The 16665-nt window shown below is 45.4% G+C and overlaps 1 protein-coding gene across 2 annotated transcripts in view; it reads left to right on the top strand.

Moving 5' to 3' along the window:
* The window catches only part of RSPH9 (radial spoke head component 9), a 102108-nt gene that overhangs the window by 31042 nt on the left and 54401 nt on the right, over nucleotides 1–16665 (top strand). The window lies entirely within an intron of this gene.

Here is a 16665-nt window from a genome sequence, read left to right as displayed (position 1 = left end):
ACTTAGCACAGCCTGACATATAATAAGAGTGCAATATATGCTTGTTAAATGCGTGAGTAAAACCTATTTTATAGGGTTGTTATAAAGATTAGATAAAATAAAACAAGTGCTCAATAAACATAAGCTAATTACTAGGGCAATTACTAAGATGGCTCTTATGCTAGGTACTTTTCACAAGTTTGATGTACTTGCTTAATAAGTGTATGGTACCAAAAAGAAAAGACAATTGCTCAGTTTTCCCTCCTTTGGATTTGTAGGACATAATATAATGTCCCTTTGGAGCCACATAAGAAGGGAAAGCCATTCACAGCTCAATTCTTCCACTCGATGGTTAGGATATTCTTTTCCACCCTCCACAATAAACCCGAAGGGAGATTTTCTAGTTATCCTTCTCTGATTTATAGATGGAAAAATCAGACTTATTAGTGGAATGTTCCCTGATGACGGGGAGGAGAAGGAGCCCATATTCCAGTTGGGACTGCCACCCTGATAGACTAGGAGGATGCAGAGCAATTGCTACATGGGGATCTTGAACAGCATCACCATAGACAAGAAAGCAGGAGAAATGTGGCATTGAAAACATCGCATTCAGCAAGGGCAGATCCTGGGAAGGGGAAACTTGAGAGGAAGGTCAACCTAGGTGGGTGAGACTGACACATGGTTAGGAGTGGAGCAGAGAGTTTTGGTGGGGTATAGGGATAGGTATCCTGGCCAAGATCAGGAAAGCTTTGGCTCTCCCTATAGCTTCTACTTTTCTTCTGTACAAATGACCGTGAGTCCTTCCTGCTTGTATAACATCCCTTGTTTCTTTACAAGTCCTCGATTTCTGGCAATCCAGTAGGGACCAGGGCAGTAACAGAGCCACACCCAAGGCTTGTGCACATAGTGATCTGAAGTATTGGCAACCCTCTTCTCACTATCTTATCCTAACTTATCATAATCAAATTTTATTAAAAAAAAAACAACTTGTATTTTTTACAATGACAAGTAACGTGATTATTGTAGAAAAATGAAATAGATCAAGTAAAAAGGAATATCATCCATAATCCAGATATAAGCATTATTTACATTTAGCAAAATGAAATAATGCTGTGCATTTCTTTGTTTTGTAATATTTTTCTGGATCCATTTATTATTTGTTTCTACATGAAAAAACAGTTCTGTGAGACCAGATTTTGCTCAGGAGACTAGCCTTTAAAAATTTTTTTTTAATTAAAGAATAACCTATATAAGAAAGTACACAAATTATCAGTGTACAGCTTGATGAATTTTCATAAAGGGAAATACTACCCACACTAACAAAGAGAACATTACTAGCACTCCAAAACATCCTCTAGTATCCTTGCCCAGATACTACCCTTGCCCCAAGGGTAATCATTATTCTGACTTTTAGCACCATAAATTATGGCATTTGAACATTCTATTGAAATAGAATCTTACATAGCATGTACTCTTTTGTGTCTGCTTTCATTTGTTTGTGAGATTCACCCATATTATATGAAGTTGTTATTCATTCATTTTCATTGCTGCATAATGTTCCACTGTGATATACTACAATTTATCCTTTTCTTTTCTTGATATGATTTGGATACTTTCCTGTCGGGACTATTATAAATACTGCTGTGATGAACATTCTTCTACATGATTTTTGGTGGATATAAGAACAAACTTCTCTCAGGATTATATCTAGGAGTGGAGCTAATGGGTTATATGGTACGTATATATTCAGCTTTGGTAGATACTGCCAAACCCTTTTCCGTTATAGTTGTACCAGTTTGGTAGCGACTGTGTATGAGAATTCCAGCTGCTCTACATCCTTATCAGTATTGGATATTTTTTTGCACTTTTCATCCTGACCATTCTGGTAAGTATGTATACACTCTTGTGTATTTAATTTACAATTCTCTGTGGCTAATGAAGATGAGTCACTTTTCATGTGTTTATAAGCCATTTAGATATCTTCTTTTGCAAAATGACTGTTCAGCTCTTTGGCCCATTTTACATTGGGTTGCCTGTCTTTTACCTATTTGTAGAAGTTCTTTATATATTCTGGATATTTGTCCTTTGTTGGATATATGTGTTGCAAATGTCATCTCCCTCTCTGTGGGTTGCCTTTTCATTTGTAGTATATTTTTTGATAAGCAGTATTTTAAATTTTAATATAGTGCAATTTATCAGGTTCTTCCTTTATGATTGCCATTTTAGTTCCTGTAAAAAAATTTTTTCCCCTTTAAGGTCATGGAGGTATTCTCCTATGTTTTCTTCCATAAGCTTTATTGTTTTATCTCTCACATTAGATCTAAACTCATCTGGAATGGTTTTATTATATGGTCTGTGATTGGAATTAAGATTCACTTTTTTCTTTAGAGATATTTGACTGAAGCAGCACCATTTATTAAAAATATTATATTTCCCCCCATTGCATTTTATCCAGTGTGGATCTTTTTCTGGAATTTCTATTTGGTTCCACTGGTCCTTTAGCACCATTTTTAATGGCTATATACTATTTCATTATCTGGAAGTACCATAACTTACTCAACTGCTAGGCATTTAGGTTGCTCTTAATTTGAATGTGTTTTCTAAGACCTATTTCTCTACTCCAAAAATAATATTTTCTATTTCATCAGTGAGTTTTATATACCCCCCTCCCCAGTTGGGTATGTTGTGGATTTTTTAAAAAAATATAACTGTGCTATGGAATAAAAGGGAGTAAGGGCTCTTCTTTGTGGGCTCCAAAATGGTAGCTGCTGCACAAAGGAAGGGTCTTTTCAAGAGCCAGAGTTTCTGGGGCTGTTGGCAGAGTCACTCTCATGCATGGGAAGAACTATTTGCAACTCCAAAAGCATCCGGGAGCATGAAAAGCAGCAATGACAGTGTGTACACATATATGAGAGAAAATCTTCTATCCACCTCCTCTCCCAAGGAGTCCAGCCTCCTTCCTTCTACCCATTTCCCAAGGAAATTTTTCTCCTTTTCTCTATCCTTGTCCTGAATGGACCCTATTCTTAAATCTGGAGATAATTCAAGTTCCAAGTAAATTGCCCTAATGAAGATGTTCAGGGAAACAGTCACAAGAGACCGAGAAGTGTTAATTTTGCCAAGAAAAACTTAAACTCCCAGCAGAAATGATCTGGTCTTCCGGAAGCAATGACTTGCTTCCGGCCAGCAGGACAGTGGGCTCAGGCCAGAATAAAGGCAAGAGTCAGGAGGCCATGGGCTGGTCAGTCTGTCTATGGCTTTGGGGCTGAAGAAGTTCTGGTGTCAGCTGTGGATGAATGTGCTCTTCCAGCCTTCCTCCCACCTCATCCTGGAAGAGTGGATCTGAGCCAAGAAGCCACACAGATGTTCACCGTGAATAAACAGAGGCAGTGAAAAGGCACAGGAGGGTGGAGAGAGCTGATCTGTTAAAGACCACAGTGTGAGGAGGCTGCAAGAGAAACCAGGAGAAAGGGCTGGCAGAGTGAGTGACTGTCAAGTTTGCTTTCTCCTAATTAATGTGGTTTCCTTACAAACCCCCTGCTGATTTCCAGCTGGCTGAAGCAACCATAACAGCATGTGGCTGCCCTGCCATGGCCAGGAGCTGAGGTGGTAAGCCTCCCAAGAATGGTCTGGTTTCACTTGCAGCACCTGCCCCTCCTCCCCAACTGGTTTTGTGCAGATGAGAAGGGACTGCACCTCAATTTGGGGAGATTGTGGAGTTGGGAGGATAGTCAGGGACTGCTTGCTTTGGCCTCGCCTGCCTGGCTGCGCACGTTGGTCTCCCATGACCTTTACAAAAGGGCAGTTCCTGTTTGTTTGGACTGCTGCCTCCAAGCAGGTATGAATGCGGGTGAGTGAGCAGACCTTGGACAAAGAACCCCCTGCCTGGTGGTGGCCTCTCTACAGGTGTGCTGTATTTAACGACTGGGGCTTCAAAACAATTGCTGTGTGTTTAGAGTCCTTGCTAATTCAGTGCTTTCCATCGATTTTTAAGGGATGCTTCTCTTCTTCACTAGGGCTCTTACTTTGTCCAGGCTATTAATCTTATGCCCTCATTAGTTCATTGATTCATTTCACCAACAAGTATCAATTGAGCAGCTACTATGTGACTTTTGTAAACAAATGATTACATGCAGTTGTGGGGGCAGGGAGCACTCTCCAGGGGCGAAAACTCTATTTGACAAAGAAACATTTTGTCAACTGGATAAATTCCCTGGGATTTATTTGCTTTTCCTCCTCCCCACCCAACTTTTGTTAAATAGTAAAATAAAGCACTTCAGAAAAAGTACGTCAAACTTAAATGTATCATGTAACAGATTAATTATAAAGCAAAACTGATTCATTTCTATTCTGGATCACTAGGGCATGCTGCTGCCCTAATATGGATAAGGGGTGAACATACAAAAAAAAAAAAAAAGGTAGAATTGGTGAGAGGCAGCTGTAGAGACCTTCAGAACCCCAAAACCTTTAAGGAAAGTGAGGCCAGAGGAAGGAGGCCCCAAACAAAACTGCTGAAGGAGAGAAAGCTTGCTGTGCCCTTTGTGTGCACTTAGAGCACTTTGGAACTATTGGCACATTTTTGCTAATGGGTACAAATTGGCGTCGTAGGCAGACACTGTCCCCAGCATGCACATGGCAAAACATACAAAACCAAAAGGAAAGAGCTGCAGACTGAAAACCAGGCTTTGCTCTGACTGGCAACCTGAATACTCACAGTCTCTGGGCCTCAGTTTCTCCATCTGTAAGGAATTCCACCTGGTTCTAGAATTCTAATTTTATAAACATTACCATCCTTGTAACTTAGAATGATAGAGTTCAGCCTTTAGCTTCCTCCTCCCTACTTTGTTCTCCTTCAGAGATCTCACCCACTTGCATCTCTTGGCTCTCATCTTGAAGCTGATTCAGTCCAAAATTCACAGCAACACTCCTTTGAATTCCAGCCTCTGACTGCATACATAACTTTCTATTTGGTTTATCTGAAGAAGATTAAATGTGCGCTGTGTCTAAATAGGCCACTAGCACCTTCTTGATAAATGCCATCAGTACTGTGGGTCTCTCTGTCACTCACAGTGTCACTATTGACTGTTTCCTTTCTAATTTCCCGTTTTTATAAATTTCACAGATTTCAAAGTTATCTCATGATTTCCCTCTCTTCCTTACCAAATCAATTTCCACCATCTTCCAATACCTCAATTTGCCCATTGCCTTCTGTTTCTCCACTATACTGTTTCTAATTTTTTCCTGCTTGATGGCATCTCATTACCCACAGCTGGGCTCTGAATTTGCATTTTTAAGAAATTTTTGGAAGACTAAAGCCTGAGAACTTCTGACCAAGGGGACTAAAGTCCCAACTCTGCAGCCTGACCTATGGGGCTTCCATGAAGTGGCATCCCCTACTCTTCCCACTTTTCCCTGCTTCTTCTCCCACACAGACTGTCCAATCCTTCCCCAAGCTCATTTTCCTTCCTTCCTTTCCTCCCACCATATTCCTTGTCACAGGTGTCCTCCCTCTTACCCTTGTCAAAGACGTCTGTTCTTTCAGGGCCTGGCCCACTTCTTGCTTCCTTTTTCAAAACTTCTTTCATTTGACCTTTCTGCATGTTCTCTCTTTCCTTCCTGCCGCTCCAGTGCTAGTCTGCTCCTGCCTCTGGGTACTGGATTGCATGCTATTCTACATTTTCCAGGACTCTCCAGGTGGTAAGTGATAGTCATCCAGCTTGTAGAAGGACATTTGTCCTGCATGCAGAAGGACATCAACAAAGAATGGGCAGCATTCAATGGGGCCTCAGAACAACTGGAACCAGAGATCCAGACAACACCAGGCTCTTCCTCTCCTTCTCTTCTCTCTGTTTTCCTCTGCATTTTGGCTTTATTCACTCATTATCCTCACCACCCCGCCTCCCCCCATGAGGTTGCCAGCAGTTCCTAGCCTTGAGACAGGGATGGAGATGCTAAGATTGGCAGGCCCCAGTGGCGCTATATGAAGAAGGTACAAGAAAGGCAGAGGAAGAGGAGTTTCCCCAAATAAGGGAAGTACTGTTTCAAGAAAAAGGGGAAGTGCTGGATAGGAAAACTAACAAACGGTTGCCCCTGGGTTAGTTAGTAGTCAGGTCAGCTATGCATGACAAAAGAGCCCAAATAGCAGTGACTTAAATAAGATGACAGAGGACTCTGGAAGCAGTGAGAGACCCAGGCTCCTTCTAGCATGTTGCTCTGCCACCTCATAGTCTTAGGTGACTGCTTGAGCTGTAGCCATTCTGCAAAGATAGTCTAGGGAGGGGAAAGGAGAAATAGAGAATAGCCTAACCTGCTATCTTTTAAGATGCATTCTAGAAGTTGTACACACATTAGCTTATATCTCTTATATTGCCAGAACTTAGTTATATAGCTATACCTTGCTGTAAGGACTTCTGGGAAATGTCTTAATTCTGGGCAGCCACACGCACAGCTAAATATCAGAGGTGCTATTACACGCTAAGGAAGAAAGAAAGAATAGATTTTGGATCATCTATTCATAGCAGCCTGTGCCATGACCATAATCCATGAGGTGATTTGAGGAGGCAGTAGAGCATTTCCCCAAAGATGGGGAGCACATTTTTAGACAGCTGAGATCTTCCCCTCTGACTTAAATCTGCTGGTCCTTGCTCTGCCCTCTAAACCTTTTCTACACTAAGATGTTTAAATTATTGGAAGACAACACTGGCACCCAAGTCTGTTTTGATCCAGTCATCCTTAATTTCTATTTTTCTCCCATAAGTTCCAGACCTCAGCTAAGACTGGTCAGGATCTTCCTTAAAATGTGATGCCCTAAGCCGGGTCCAGTGTCCTAGATGTTGTGTGACCAGTACAGGATATAATTTTGCTATTGGTACCCCCATCCCAACAATGTATATGTTACTGTGCCCCCGAGAGAGAAAGAATGATGGACTTGTTGTCAGCTAATTTCACATGTACATGATGGTGCCAAAGTGCTCACACTCTGGAATCTGCTCCCCTGGCAGACCGACTCCAAAGCAGGTCTTTATAAACATCTACGTCAGTTGCCATCTTGCTCTTGTGGAGCCTTCATTTAATATCGTGACTATCAGCTGGTGGATTTGCATTTCCTTCCAACTTCTGCCAGGGTCAGGAGCCATGTCCTTTTCATCTTCCATGCTGTTTAAAATGTTTTCCATTGGGTGAATTTATTTCCCTAAGTAAGGTGCAAGTAAGGTTTCTGAGAGCAATAGAAAACACCCTGGCTTTGGAGTATGTTGCAGACTGAGTTCCTGAGAAGTGGACTCTGAGACAGCGGTGAGCATGCAGTGGTTTTTAGGTAGTGCTCTTAGGATCAACATTTGCTAAAGGGAAGGGAAGGAAGGAGGATCAGGCAGAGGGAGGGGTCAAGCTGCAGTGGGTTCTCTGAGGAATGTCCTCACCTCCTACAGGGAGTTCTGAAGCTGGGATGATTCATTAGTGTTGTCTCAAGTGAGGACAAGAGGGCTAGTATGGGTCGGTCAGCTTCTCTTCAGCCAGGCAATCTCCATAGGGATGGCAGTTTAGAGCTTGCTGTGTGCATCACTACCAGCAGCAGAAAAAGAAGTCCTTTATTCTCCAAATGCAGTGTGAACAGTGAGTCATGGCGTCCAACACAGAATGGAAGATGTGGGGGCTCAAGAGTTGCCCCTGACCAGCCGACTCAGCCTGGGCCGGTCCATTCACCTTGCTGAAGCTCAGTTTTTCTTCTCATAAAAAATGATGTCTGGGAAGTTACCAGGTGTGATGGGCTGAGGATGGGCCATGATCTGGCAATTGGATATGGAAGGAGCTCTGCTAAAAGGCCTGACTGAATCCAGAGGTGATCCCCAGGTCCTCCCATAAATCCCCAGCCCTATCTGAGTTGCTGTGGGTGCTATCAGAGGGCCAGGAGATCACTTGGGTCCCAGGTCAGTGATGACATCTAGGTGAAAAGGGGGTTACCTTAGGCACCAGCTGGCAGGGGCCCTGGGAAGCTCTACTATTTGGAATGGCTTTCCTGGAAAGGCCAGGTGAGGGACAAAAGCCACAGAGTTGTTGTCGGGGACTGGATGTTTGTGTCCCCACCCTATTTATATGTTGGAGCTCTAACCTCCAATGTAATGGTGTTAGGAGGTGAGGCCTTCGAGAGGTGATTAGGTTTAGATGAGTCATGAGGGTGGAGCCCCCATGGTGGGATTAGTGCCCTTATAAGAAGAGGAAGAGACACCAGAATGTCCTCTCTTTGTCTTGTGAGGACACAGTAAGAATGAGGCCATCTGTAAGCCAGGAAGTGGACCTTTGCCAAGAACCAAATTTGTTGGCGCCTTGATCTTAGACTGCCCAAACTCCAGAAATGAGAAATAAATGTTTGTTGTTTAAGCCACCAGGTCTATGGTATTTTGTTATAGCAGCCCCAAATGACTGGGGCAGTGGTAGTGGGAGAGAGAGGAAGGAGACAGCTGAAAAAATCCTGAGGAGTCACTGCTGACCAATAGAGTCAGGAGACCTGGGTCACAGTGCTAGGTCTGCCTCTGACGGGCCATGTGACCTAGAGCATGGCCCTGACCGCTCTGGACTCCAGTGACCTCATCTGAAGAGTGAAATGTCGAGAGTCTCTGAGGTCATCTCTAACTGTATGGTACTTCCTTTGCACCTGCATCCCTGGGGCTAGGATGGGCAGAAGGGAGAGGCTGGGAGTCAGAGAGACTAAGCTTCCTCCTCCTCTTTTTCTTTACTCTGGTCCTGCTGGTCCTGCAGAAGCCATTACAGGCACCTCAAGAAGACTGTTTTTAGGTAGAGGTAGGTGGGGGGTAAGGGTTGGTGGGTGGGTAGGGGTGATGAGAAGACTGCAGGGGCCAGGAAAGGACAGTCACAAGACTCCCTCAGTACTGTCCTTCCTGGCTTGTTGCGATCTCTGGGTGCGCTTTGTATTTGACAGTTTCAGAGTGAATTTATTAATGTTAGGGTATTAATAATAAAAGAATGTAAACTAGATTTTATCTGTGACATGAATACTCATGACCATGTGGTATGTACTCTGTGCACAGCTTGTGTGTGTGTGTGTGTGTGTGTGTGTGTGTGTGAGTGAGAGAGAGAGAGAGAGAGAGAGGGAGAGAGGGAGAAAGGGAGAGAAATCTGTCCTAATCTGATGTTTGGAAAAATGGCACCCTCCCCTTTGCTCACAGTTTCCTTTTGACTCCGGGAAGATTTTTGGTTGCATTTATCACCACAAACTACTAGGCCTTGGAACGTGAGAACCCAGGGAAGGAAGTGAAGCCAGCCTCTTTGTGCTCTCATTGGAAGGCACCCGAGCTGAGGGAGCAGAGAATGCTTTCTTTTCCTTCCCATTTCTATTCTATCTGTCCTTTCTAAAGAACCTATGACCCTGCTACCCTCCTCTCTGAGACACTGCATGCAGGCTTGAGTGAAGGCAGGGGGCTGGATGGGATGCTCCTTAGGGGAACATCTAGCTCACAAGGGTCCAGCACATGGGGCCATTCCACAACCCAGCTGCTCCTATCCCCGAAGGCTTGTACATTTCATCTGTCTCTGGCCTTCAGGCTCCCAGGTCTGAGGGACTCTGACCTATGGACTCACCCCTTGTTCTTACACCAGTCTCGAGAGGAAGGAAGGGGCAGGCAGAAGATATTCTTCTTTCTGGAATGACCTCCCAGCTCTGAAGAGGACAAGTGACTTGCCCAAAGTGACACAGCAAGGTAGAGACAGAGTCCTAGTCAATCGAGTGACCTGATGTCTAGAAATAGAGGCATTGTCGTATTTGCTTTCTCCGGTGGGGAGGTGGCAGTGGGGGGGAGGGGTTAGGTTATCCTGGGTTGCAGGATATTTCTTGTGGTCCTACGCATGGTCACCTGCTGAGACTAAGCGCCTGTCCTGCTCCTTGTCCACTGGGAGCTGGTGGGGGAGGTAGAAGAGCCCAGGAAGGAGGTGGGGAGAGGCCAGGACAGGGGAAGGCAGAAAGGGAGGGAAAGGGCTTGGGGACAGAGGGAGCTGGAGAATGAACAAACAAACAATATCTTGGAAAACAACTTGTTTCCCCTATTCAGGCGCCCTGCCTGCCTGCTTTCCCTACTGGAGACAGTAATTTAGAATAACGAGTCATAATGTGATTACGTTCTCTTCCAGACTTGCAGGGTAAACAGGGATCCCCTGTGGAAGGAAGGAACGCATGGCACAGGCTTTTGGCACGTTCTCCGGGTCTGGATGGGGGCTTCCCCCTCCTGTAGCTGTTCCTCTTTTACTGGGTGTGCTTGGAACACATGCTTGTGCAGCTTCAACCCCCATTTTCTACTAAGGTTTACATTTCCTTATCTGTCCAGCCCCCTCCCTCCCCTTCTTCCTCTCTGCCCTCCCTGGTAATGTCTTCACCCTGAAGCTTGTATACTGTGTAAATATTTAAACCCTTCTATTATTTCCTGTTTATTAATGGTGTAAATCCTGAGTTCATTCATTGTGGATCTGTCCTGTGTCTGTCTGAGAAGAGGAGACCTGAAGGCAGGGCCACATGTCCACCCTTCCATGGAAACAGCCTTGCTCAGGCCTGTAATCATCTGTATCATCAATTCTGGCTTTGATTTTATCTTTTTCTACCTTTTTTTATTGTTATAAAATTTGCATAATGAAATTTACCATCTTAACCATTTTTAAGCATACACTTCAGCTGTATTAAATACATTCATAACATTGTGCCACCATCACCACCATCCATCTCCAGAACTCTTTTCATCAAAACTGAAACCCTATACCCATTAAACAGTAACTCCCCATTCTTCTCTCCTCCCAGCCACTGGCAACCATCATTCTGCTTTCTGTCTCTGCGCTGTTGATTATTCCAAGTACCTCGTATAAGTGGAATTATACAGTATTTATTTCACTTAGCATAATGTCCTCAAAGTTTATCCATATGTTAGCATTTCCTTCCTTTTTAAGGCTGAATAATATTCCATTGTATGTATGTACCACATTTTGCTTTATCCATTCATCTGTTGATAGACACTTGGTTTGCTTCCATGTTTTAGCTATTGTGAATAATGCTGCTATGAACATGGGTGTACAATCAACTTATTTTTTTATAATAAAAGGCTATCTTTTATTGATTGCTTACTATATGCTCAGGATTGTATAGATTTAATTATTTCATTATCACAAGTACCTTCAGGTGGCAACTATTCTCTCCATTTTATGGATGAAGAAATTGAGGCTCTGAGAAGCCAAATAATTTGCCCAAAGTGAGGAAAAGGGAGACCGAGGACCAACATTTGCTCAAGATCTAACCACAACCTTTTACTGCATTATGTTGATGATGGCCTTGAAAGAGGAGTCTCAGGGTATATTACCCACCCTGCAGCCCCAGGAAGGGCAGACTGTTTCCCTGACCCTCTGCCCAGTGAGAGAATCCATGCTCCTGTCTGCAAGATCCCATGAGGCAAGGGTTCTCTCTCCTGGTACACATTAGAATCACCTACAAGGAGCTTTAAAAGCAGACAATGCCCTGCCTCTCCTTAGAATTAAGTCTCACAGCTAAATCGAACTCCCTGGGGGCCGGAACCCAAGCATCAGCATTTAAAAAAACCTCCCCAGGTGCTTCTATGTGCTGCCAAAATTGAGAAGCACTGGGTTAGAAGACAGGAGAGGAAGGGGACAGAAAAATCCACTTCCCGGTCAGCCTCTTTTTCTTCTCTGCGGTGCTCCCTGCCAAAGGCCATGAAGACCCCGAGTCCAAAGGCTCAGAACCCCTACAATGCCTTCTCCTCTGCCTCCAGAAGTTCAGGAGTTTTAGAAGATCTTCATGTGATTCTAATTTATAGCCAAGTTTGAGAACCACCATTCTAGATAACTGCTTCCTAACCACAGCCACGTTATGGCACCCGTAGAATAAGATGGTATTTGAAGAGTATCCTGTTAACAGAGGCAACCATAGAGGGGGCTCCAACTACCTACCTGCCTGGATGACCCTGTGGACCACAGGGCTTAGGGTCTCTGTACCAGCAAGAAGCTCTTCCGTCCTTCCAGCTGAAGTTTATTGCCTTACCCGTCTTCCAGTTGTGGTATACATGATGTTCGTGCTAAAGTCCAGGTGGTTTACAAAGTTACAGGTTAAACTTGGGGCATCTTCTTAGAGAAGATTTTTAATTTCCTAGAAAATTTTAGTAGAAAAATTATGATTGACATTGTAAGTAAGACATTTAAAAAATGTAACAATAGGTATGGCTATATCCTGGAGTAGAATGTAAAACTCAGGTATAGTAGGTTCTTGGGGAAAGGGAGGGAAGAGAGGAATAGCTGTGCGAAGAGCACCTGTAGCAGTAACACAAACTCAGGCAGTGTCTTTCTTGCCTTTGGCCTATGAATTCAAGACAGCCCCCAAGGATCCCTCCAACACACACGCCTACCCTGTCCACGCCCTTGAGGCTGGCTTGGCCCTCAACCAGCCTGCCTGGGGCAGCCGATGCAGGATTGCAACACCAAAGCCCTCTCTCCCTTGCTTTGGCATTAGCAGCCTGCTGAATCACTACTGCAGAGGTAGCTGCTGACCACTCAGGCAGGAGAGCAGTCCAGATGCCCCAGTGACCTGCCATTCCCCCCGCCCCCGCCCCCGCCTACTTGCTCTGGTCCCCAGGCCTGAGAGAGGCCCCTGAGCTGCAGCATTAGGAGCAGGCTAGGGGAGGGAATCATTGAGTCTCCCTTGTTTCGTCTGTGAAGTCTGCCTGGAAGATTGCCCTTTGCCTTTCTTACCCCGATCCCTCCTCAGTGGACTTCAAGAGATTGGGTACAGCACAAACAGACTCTGGGAGGGGCACTCTTTCCAGTGGTGAGGGTGCTGCAGAACCTGGGCCCTGGGTCTTCTGTCTAGTAACCTATCAGAGAGGGGGTCATGAGTCCCAGAGCCCACCAGCTTCTCAGAGGGGTGGCCGTTCTTTCCCTATGGCAACTAGGCCAGTAATGCCCTGGGCCCCAGCATTCCCTCCAAGTGTAGGGCTGACACTTGCCTGTTTGCCCCGCCACAGGGGGGCTGCACAGCATAGTCGTTAACAACATGGACTACTGTAAATTCACTGTCCACTATCGCGTCCTAAGTGCCTAGACAGTGGCCAGCACATAGCAGGTGCTCAGTAAGTATTTACTGAATAAGCAAGAGGAGCCAGACTCTGCATTTGAATCCCATTCAATTATTACCTTATTTATATTTCTATACCTAGGTTACATGGATGAGGCTATCCCAAGAGAGGCTGGCCTGGCCACCGCACAAATGAGTTTGGCTCGGCTGCTGCCTGGAAAGCTCATCCCTAACCCAGGTCCCCCTGCCCTCATTTACTTTTCCTCTAAGGTTCAGCTTAAACAGTACCTGCTTTAAGAAGCATTTGCTGACTCCCTGCTGGAGTTACAGCTGATACCAGTGGGGACCAACTAGACCCAGCATCATATAGCTTTGGGGCCTAGGACACTGTCCAGACCAGCCATGTGTGGGGCCCTCTTCTTTTCCCTTCCCTTAATATATTTGTGGGCAAAATATGGCTCAAACACATGTAGACAGACTCCTGCATCCATTGGGCTCACATATTCTCTTTCCAACCATGTAACTGACAAGGACCTTTATTGTACCTCCTTGTTCAGGTGCCACTTTCTCCACTAGATGGATAACTTCTAATGGACCTGCACCCCTTGTGCCTCACATGGGACTTGCAGCTTAGCGAGCGCAATGAAAGACCTACGAAATGAAGAATGAACACGTGGATGGATTTCCTGGAGTGTGCACTCACTGGTACACATCAAAGCTGAGGGATGTGGGGCACATCTGCCTGGGCTAGGACTTCTGTGTGCACACACCTGGGAGGATGGGCAGTCGGGGAGGAGGTTGATCCGGGGCTGGTGGTTTGGGAGTTGGCAGGCCAGTCTTCTCCTGCCTCCTGCCTGCTTCCTGGTAGCCTTGTTGGGGACTCTGACCACTAGGCAGGGATTTGGGGTCAGACCAACATCTGTCTTTCTTCAGGAGCTGTGTTGCTCCCTACCTTTAACCTGTGGCATTGGTGGCTGCTCCAAGCTATTCCAATTGAAGGTCCCCCAAACGGAAACTTCTGACCTCGGGCCTCTCAACTCAGGTGAGAATCAGAAGATGATGAAGACCTTGGAAAATGATCTTTTCTAGCCCCCTGCCTCCAAGCAGGCCTAGACTGAGAGTGGTCTACCCTTTCCTTCAAAAATCTCTGGAGAGGGAGATTCCATAATGTCTTTACCCACTTCTCAGCCCCAGGCTCTGGCTGGGCTGGGTCCCTCCATCTCATTTGTGTGATGAACAGGCCAGCCTTTCACTGGACAGCATATGCTTTATACTGTGGTCATGTGAGATAATTTAAATAGTTGGGAGCATATATTCTGGGTTCCGACTGGGTTTAAATCTCAGCTCAGTCGCTTGTTGGCTGTGATGTTGGGCAAGTTTCTTTATCTTCTCAGTGCCTCGGTTTCCTCATCTCTACAATGGAGATAATAACAAGGTTGTCAGGGTTGGTAGGGTTGTTGTGAAGATTAAATGAGTTAATGCATGAAAATAATTTAGAGGAGCACCTGGTACTTAGCAAAATGCTCAGTAAATGTGAGCTGTTATTATTAAACAGCAGCTGCCTTCCTGCTCCAGATCTGGCACAAGTCCCTCTCACCTCACCAAACCAGTGCAGTTTGACATTTACTAGGGGTCCGCTGTGTGAGCCATCCTGTGCCAGGCACTGAGGGAGAGACAGATGTCAATGAGTTGAGGTCCCTGCCCTTACGAGTCCCCTGAGACTTGATGTGGTGTGCGATGCCAGCATTATTGACATCAGCACCTGCTAACTAACAGACACTGGGCCTCTGGCGGGGGGCTGGAGTCCCCTGAGACTTGATGTGGTGTGCATACAAGCACCTACAGTGCTGATGATATAGGATGAATAAGGCAGGTTTCTGCCTAAAGAAACTTGCAGTGCCGATGAGAGGCTAGTGTGGAAACAGATCCCGCAGAAAAATGAGAGGGACGTTTAATACAGAAACTTTCTGCTTTCTAGGAACGTGGTATGTTTCATCTTGGGGAAGTGGTTCTTTTGTGGGGCCCTTTGGGTGAGAAAGTCATGGCCCGAATGGGTGAAAATGAGATCCAGAGATAATGTTTTGCATAATGTGAGATGCTGAGGAAACTGGCATCTGAGGCAGCAGGGCAGAGAGGGGTGCAGGTAGGGCCCTCGAAAGAGGGTCAGTGCATCAGTGAGGGTCGTTGAGGACCAGCAAAGAAATCTCCAGGTAGAATTAAATCTCATCTTGATTTTTAAAAAGTTATTAGTTTTTGTTAGTAGGTAATGTATTTGCATATTTCAAAATTTCAAGCATATGGGAGTGTATGCAATGAAGTCTCCCTCCACCCCTGCCCCTAGCCACTAAGGTTAGCTTTATATTCCAAGAACAGCAAGAGCTTTTGCTTTTTTTTTTTTTTGAACAGCAGCACAATGTTCCACTGTGTGTGTGTACCAAGGTTTATTTACCCAGACTGCTACTGTTTCACTTTGATATTGAAGTTGCTTACTGCATTGTGACGTAGTTTCCTACTGTACACTTGAAACGTCAGGAAAGTCTGCCACACAGATGTGGGCCTGGTGAAGCTTGGGAGCAGATTGCCACATGGCAGAGGGCTTCATGAGGAAAGAACCCCTCTGTCCCAGCCCTCGGAGATGCTGGGAAGGGCTCTGTACTTTCCACAGCATGGGGGCGAGGGCTTAAGCATTCCCAATAGATGTTACAAGAAAGGGCAGGTCAAGGAGGCCCAAGGTCAAGAAGTCATCCAGATTCGAAATGCCTGGGTTACTCAAATGATGGCCACATAATTAGAAATGCAGATAAATATGATGCTATAGGCAGAATCCCAAGGTCATAAAATGCCAGAGCTGGAAGGGACCTCAGAGACCACTGGGCACCCCTCCATCATCGTCACAATAATACAAATACTTAACATCGATTGAATCCTTACTCTATGCCAGGCAGCATTCTGAGTGCTTTATAGCAATTAACCCATTTAATCCTCATATAGCTTTTGAGGTGGATACTATCACTGTCCCCATTTTAAATAAAGAAACTGAGACAAAGAAGACACGTAGCATTCCCAAGTTCACAAAGGTAGCAAGTGAAGAGCTGGGAATTAAAACCCAGGAGTCTGGCTTGGAGTCCATCCTCTGAACCTTGACATGTTCCACCACACAGGTGAGACAGAGCTCAGCAGGGAAGTCACACAGCAAGTTGGTGGCAGAGTCAAGGAGACTGGAACCCAGGAGCCCCTTTAGGACCCTCCCTCCAGCACACTGCCTCGCCTGACGAACTCAGAGAAAGGCATGTGGTGTAGGGGGAGGGGCCAGCAGGGGTGTGGCTCTGTGGGGATGAAAAGAAGGGCTGCAGTTCTGGGTTGTGGTCATGGAGACAGCCTGGTGCCTGGGGCCATGCTGAACGCCTGACTTTGCACATTGGTCTGGGGTGTGTCCCAAGACCCCTACTCTTTATTCAAAAGATATGTCTGACTCCGTGCTCTTCCAACTGTGGTTTTTCTGCTTGGTGGCTTTTCTGTGGCCCAAACTGGCCCCTTGCCCTGTCCCCAAGCCCACCAGATCTCTCTCTATCCACCTGTCATCAGTAGCATCATCTTACCGCACTAGCAGGATC

The sequence above is a fragment of the Pteropus medius genome, unplaced genomic scaffold (genome assembly GCF_902729225.1).
Source record: "Pteropus medius unplaced genomic scaffold, Ma_sr-lr_union100, whole genome shotgun sequence".
In the NCBI taxonomy this organism is placed as follows: domain Eukaryota; kingdom Metazoa; phylum Chordata; class Mammalia; order Chiroptera; family Pteropodidae; genus Pteropus; species Pteropus medius.
Note: the sequence above shows the minus strand (reverse complement) of the source record. Positions and strands in the feature narration are given on the sequence as shown.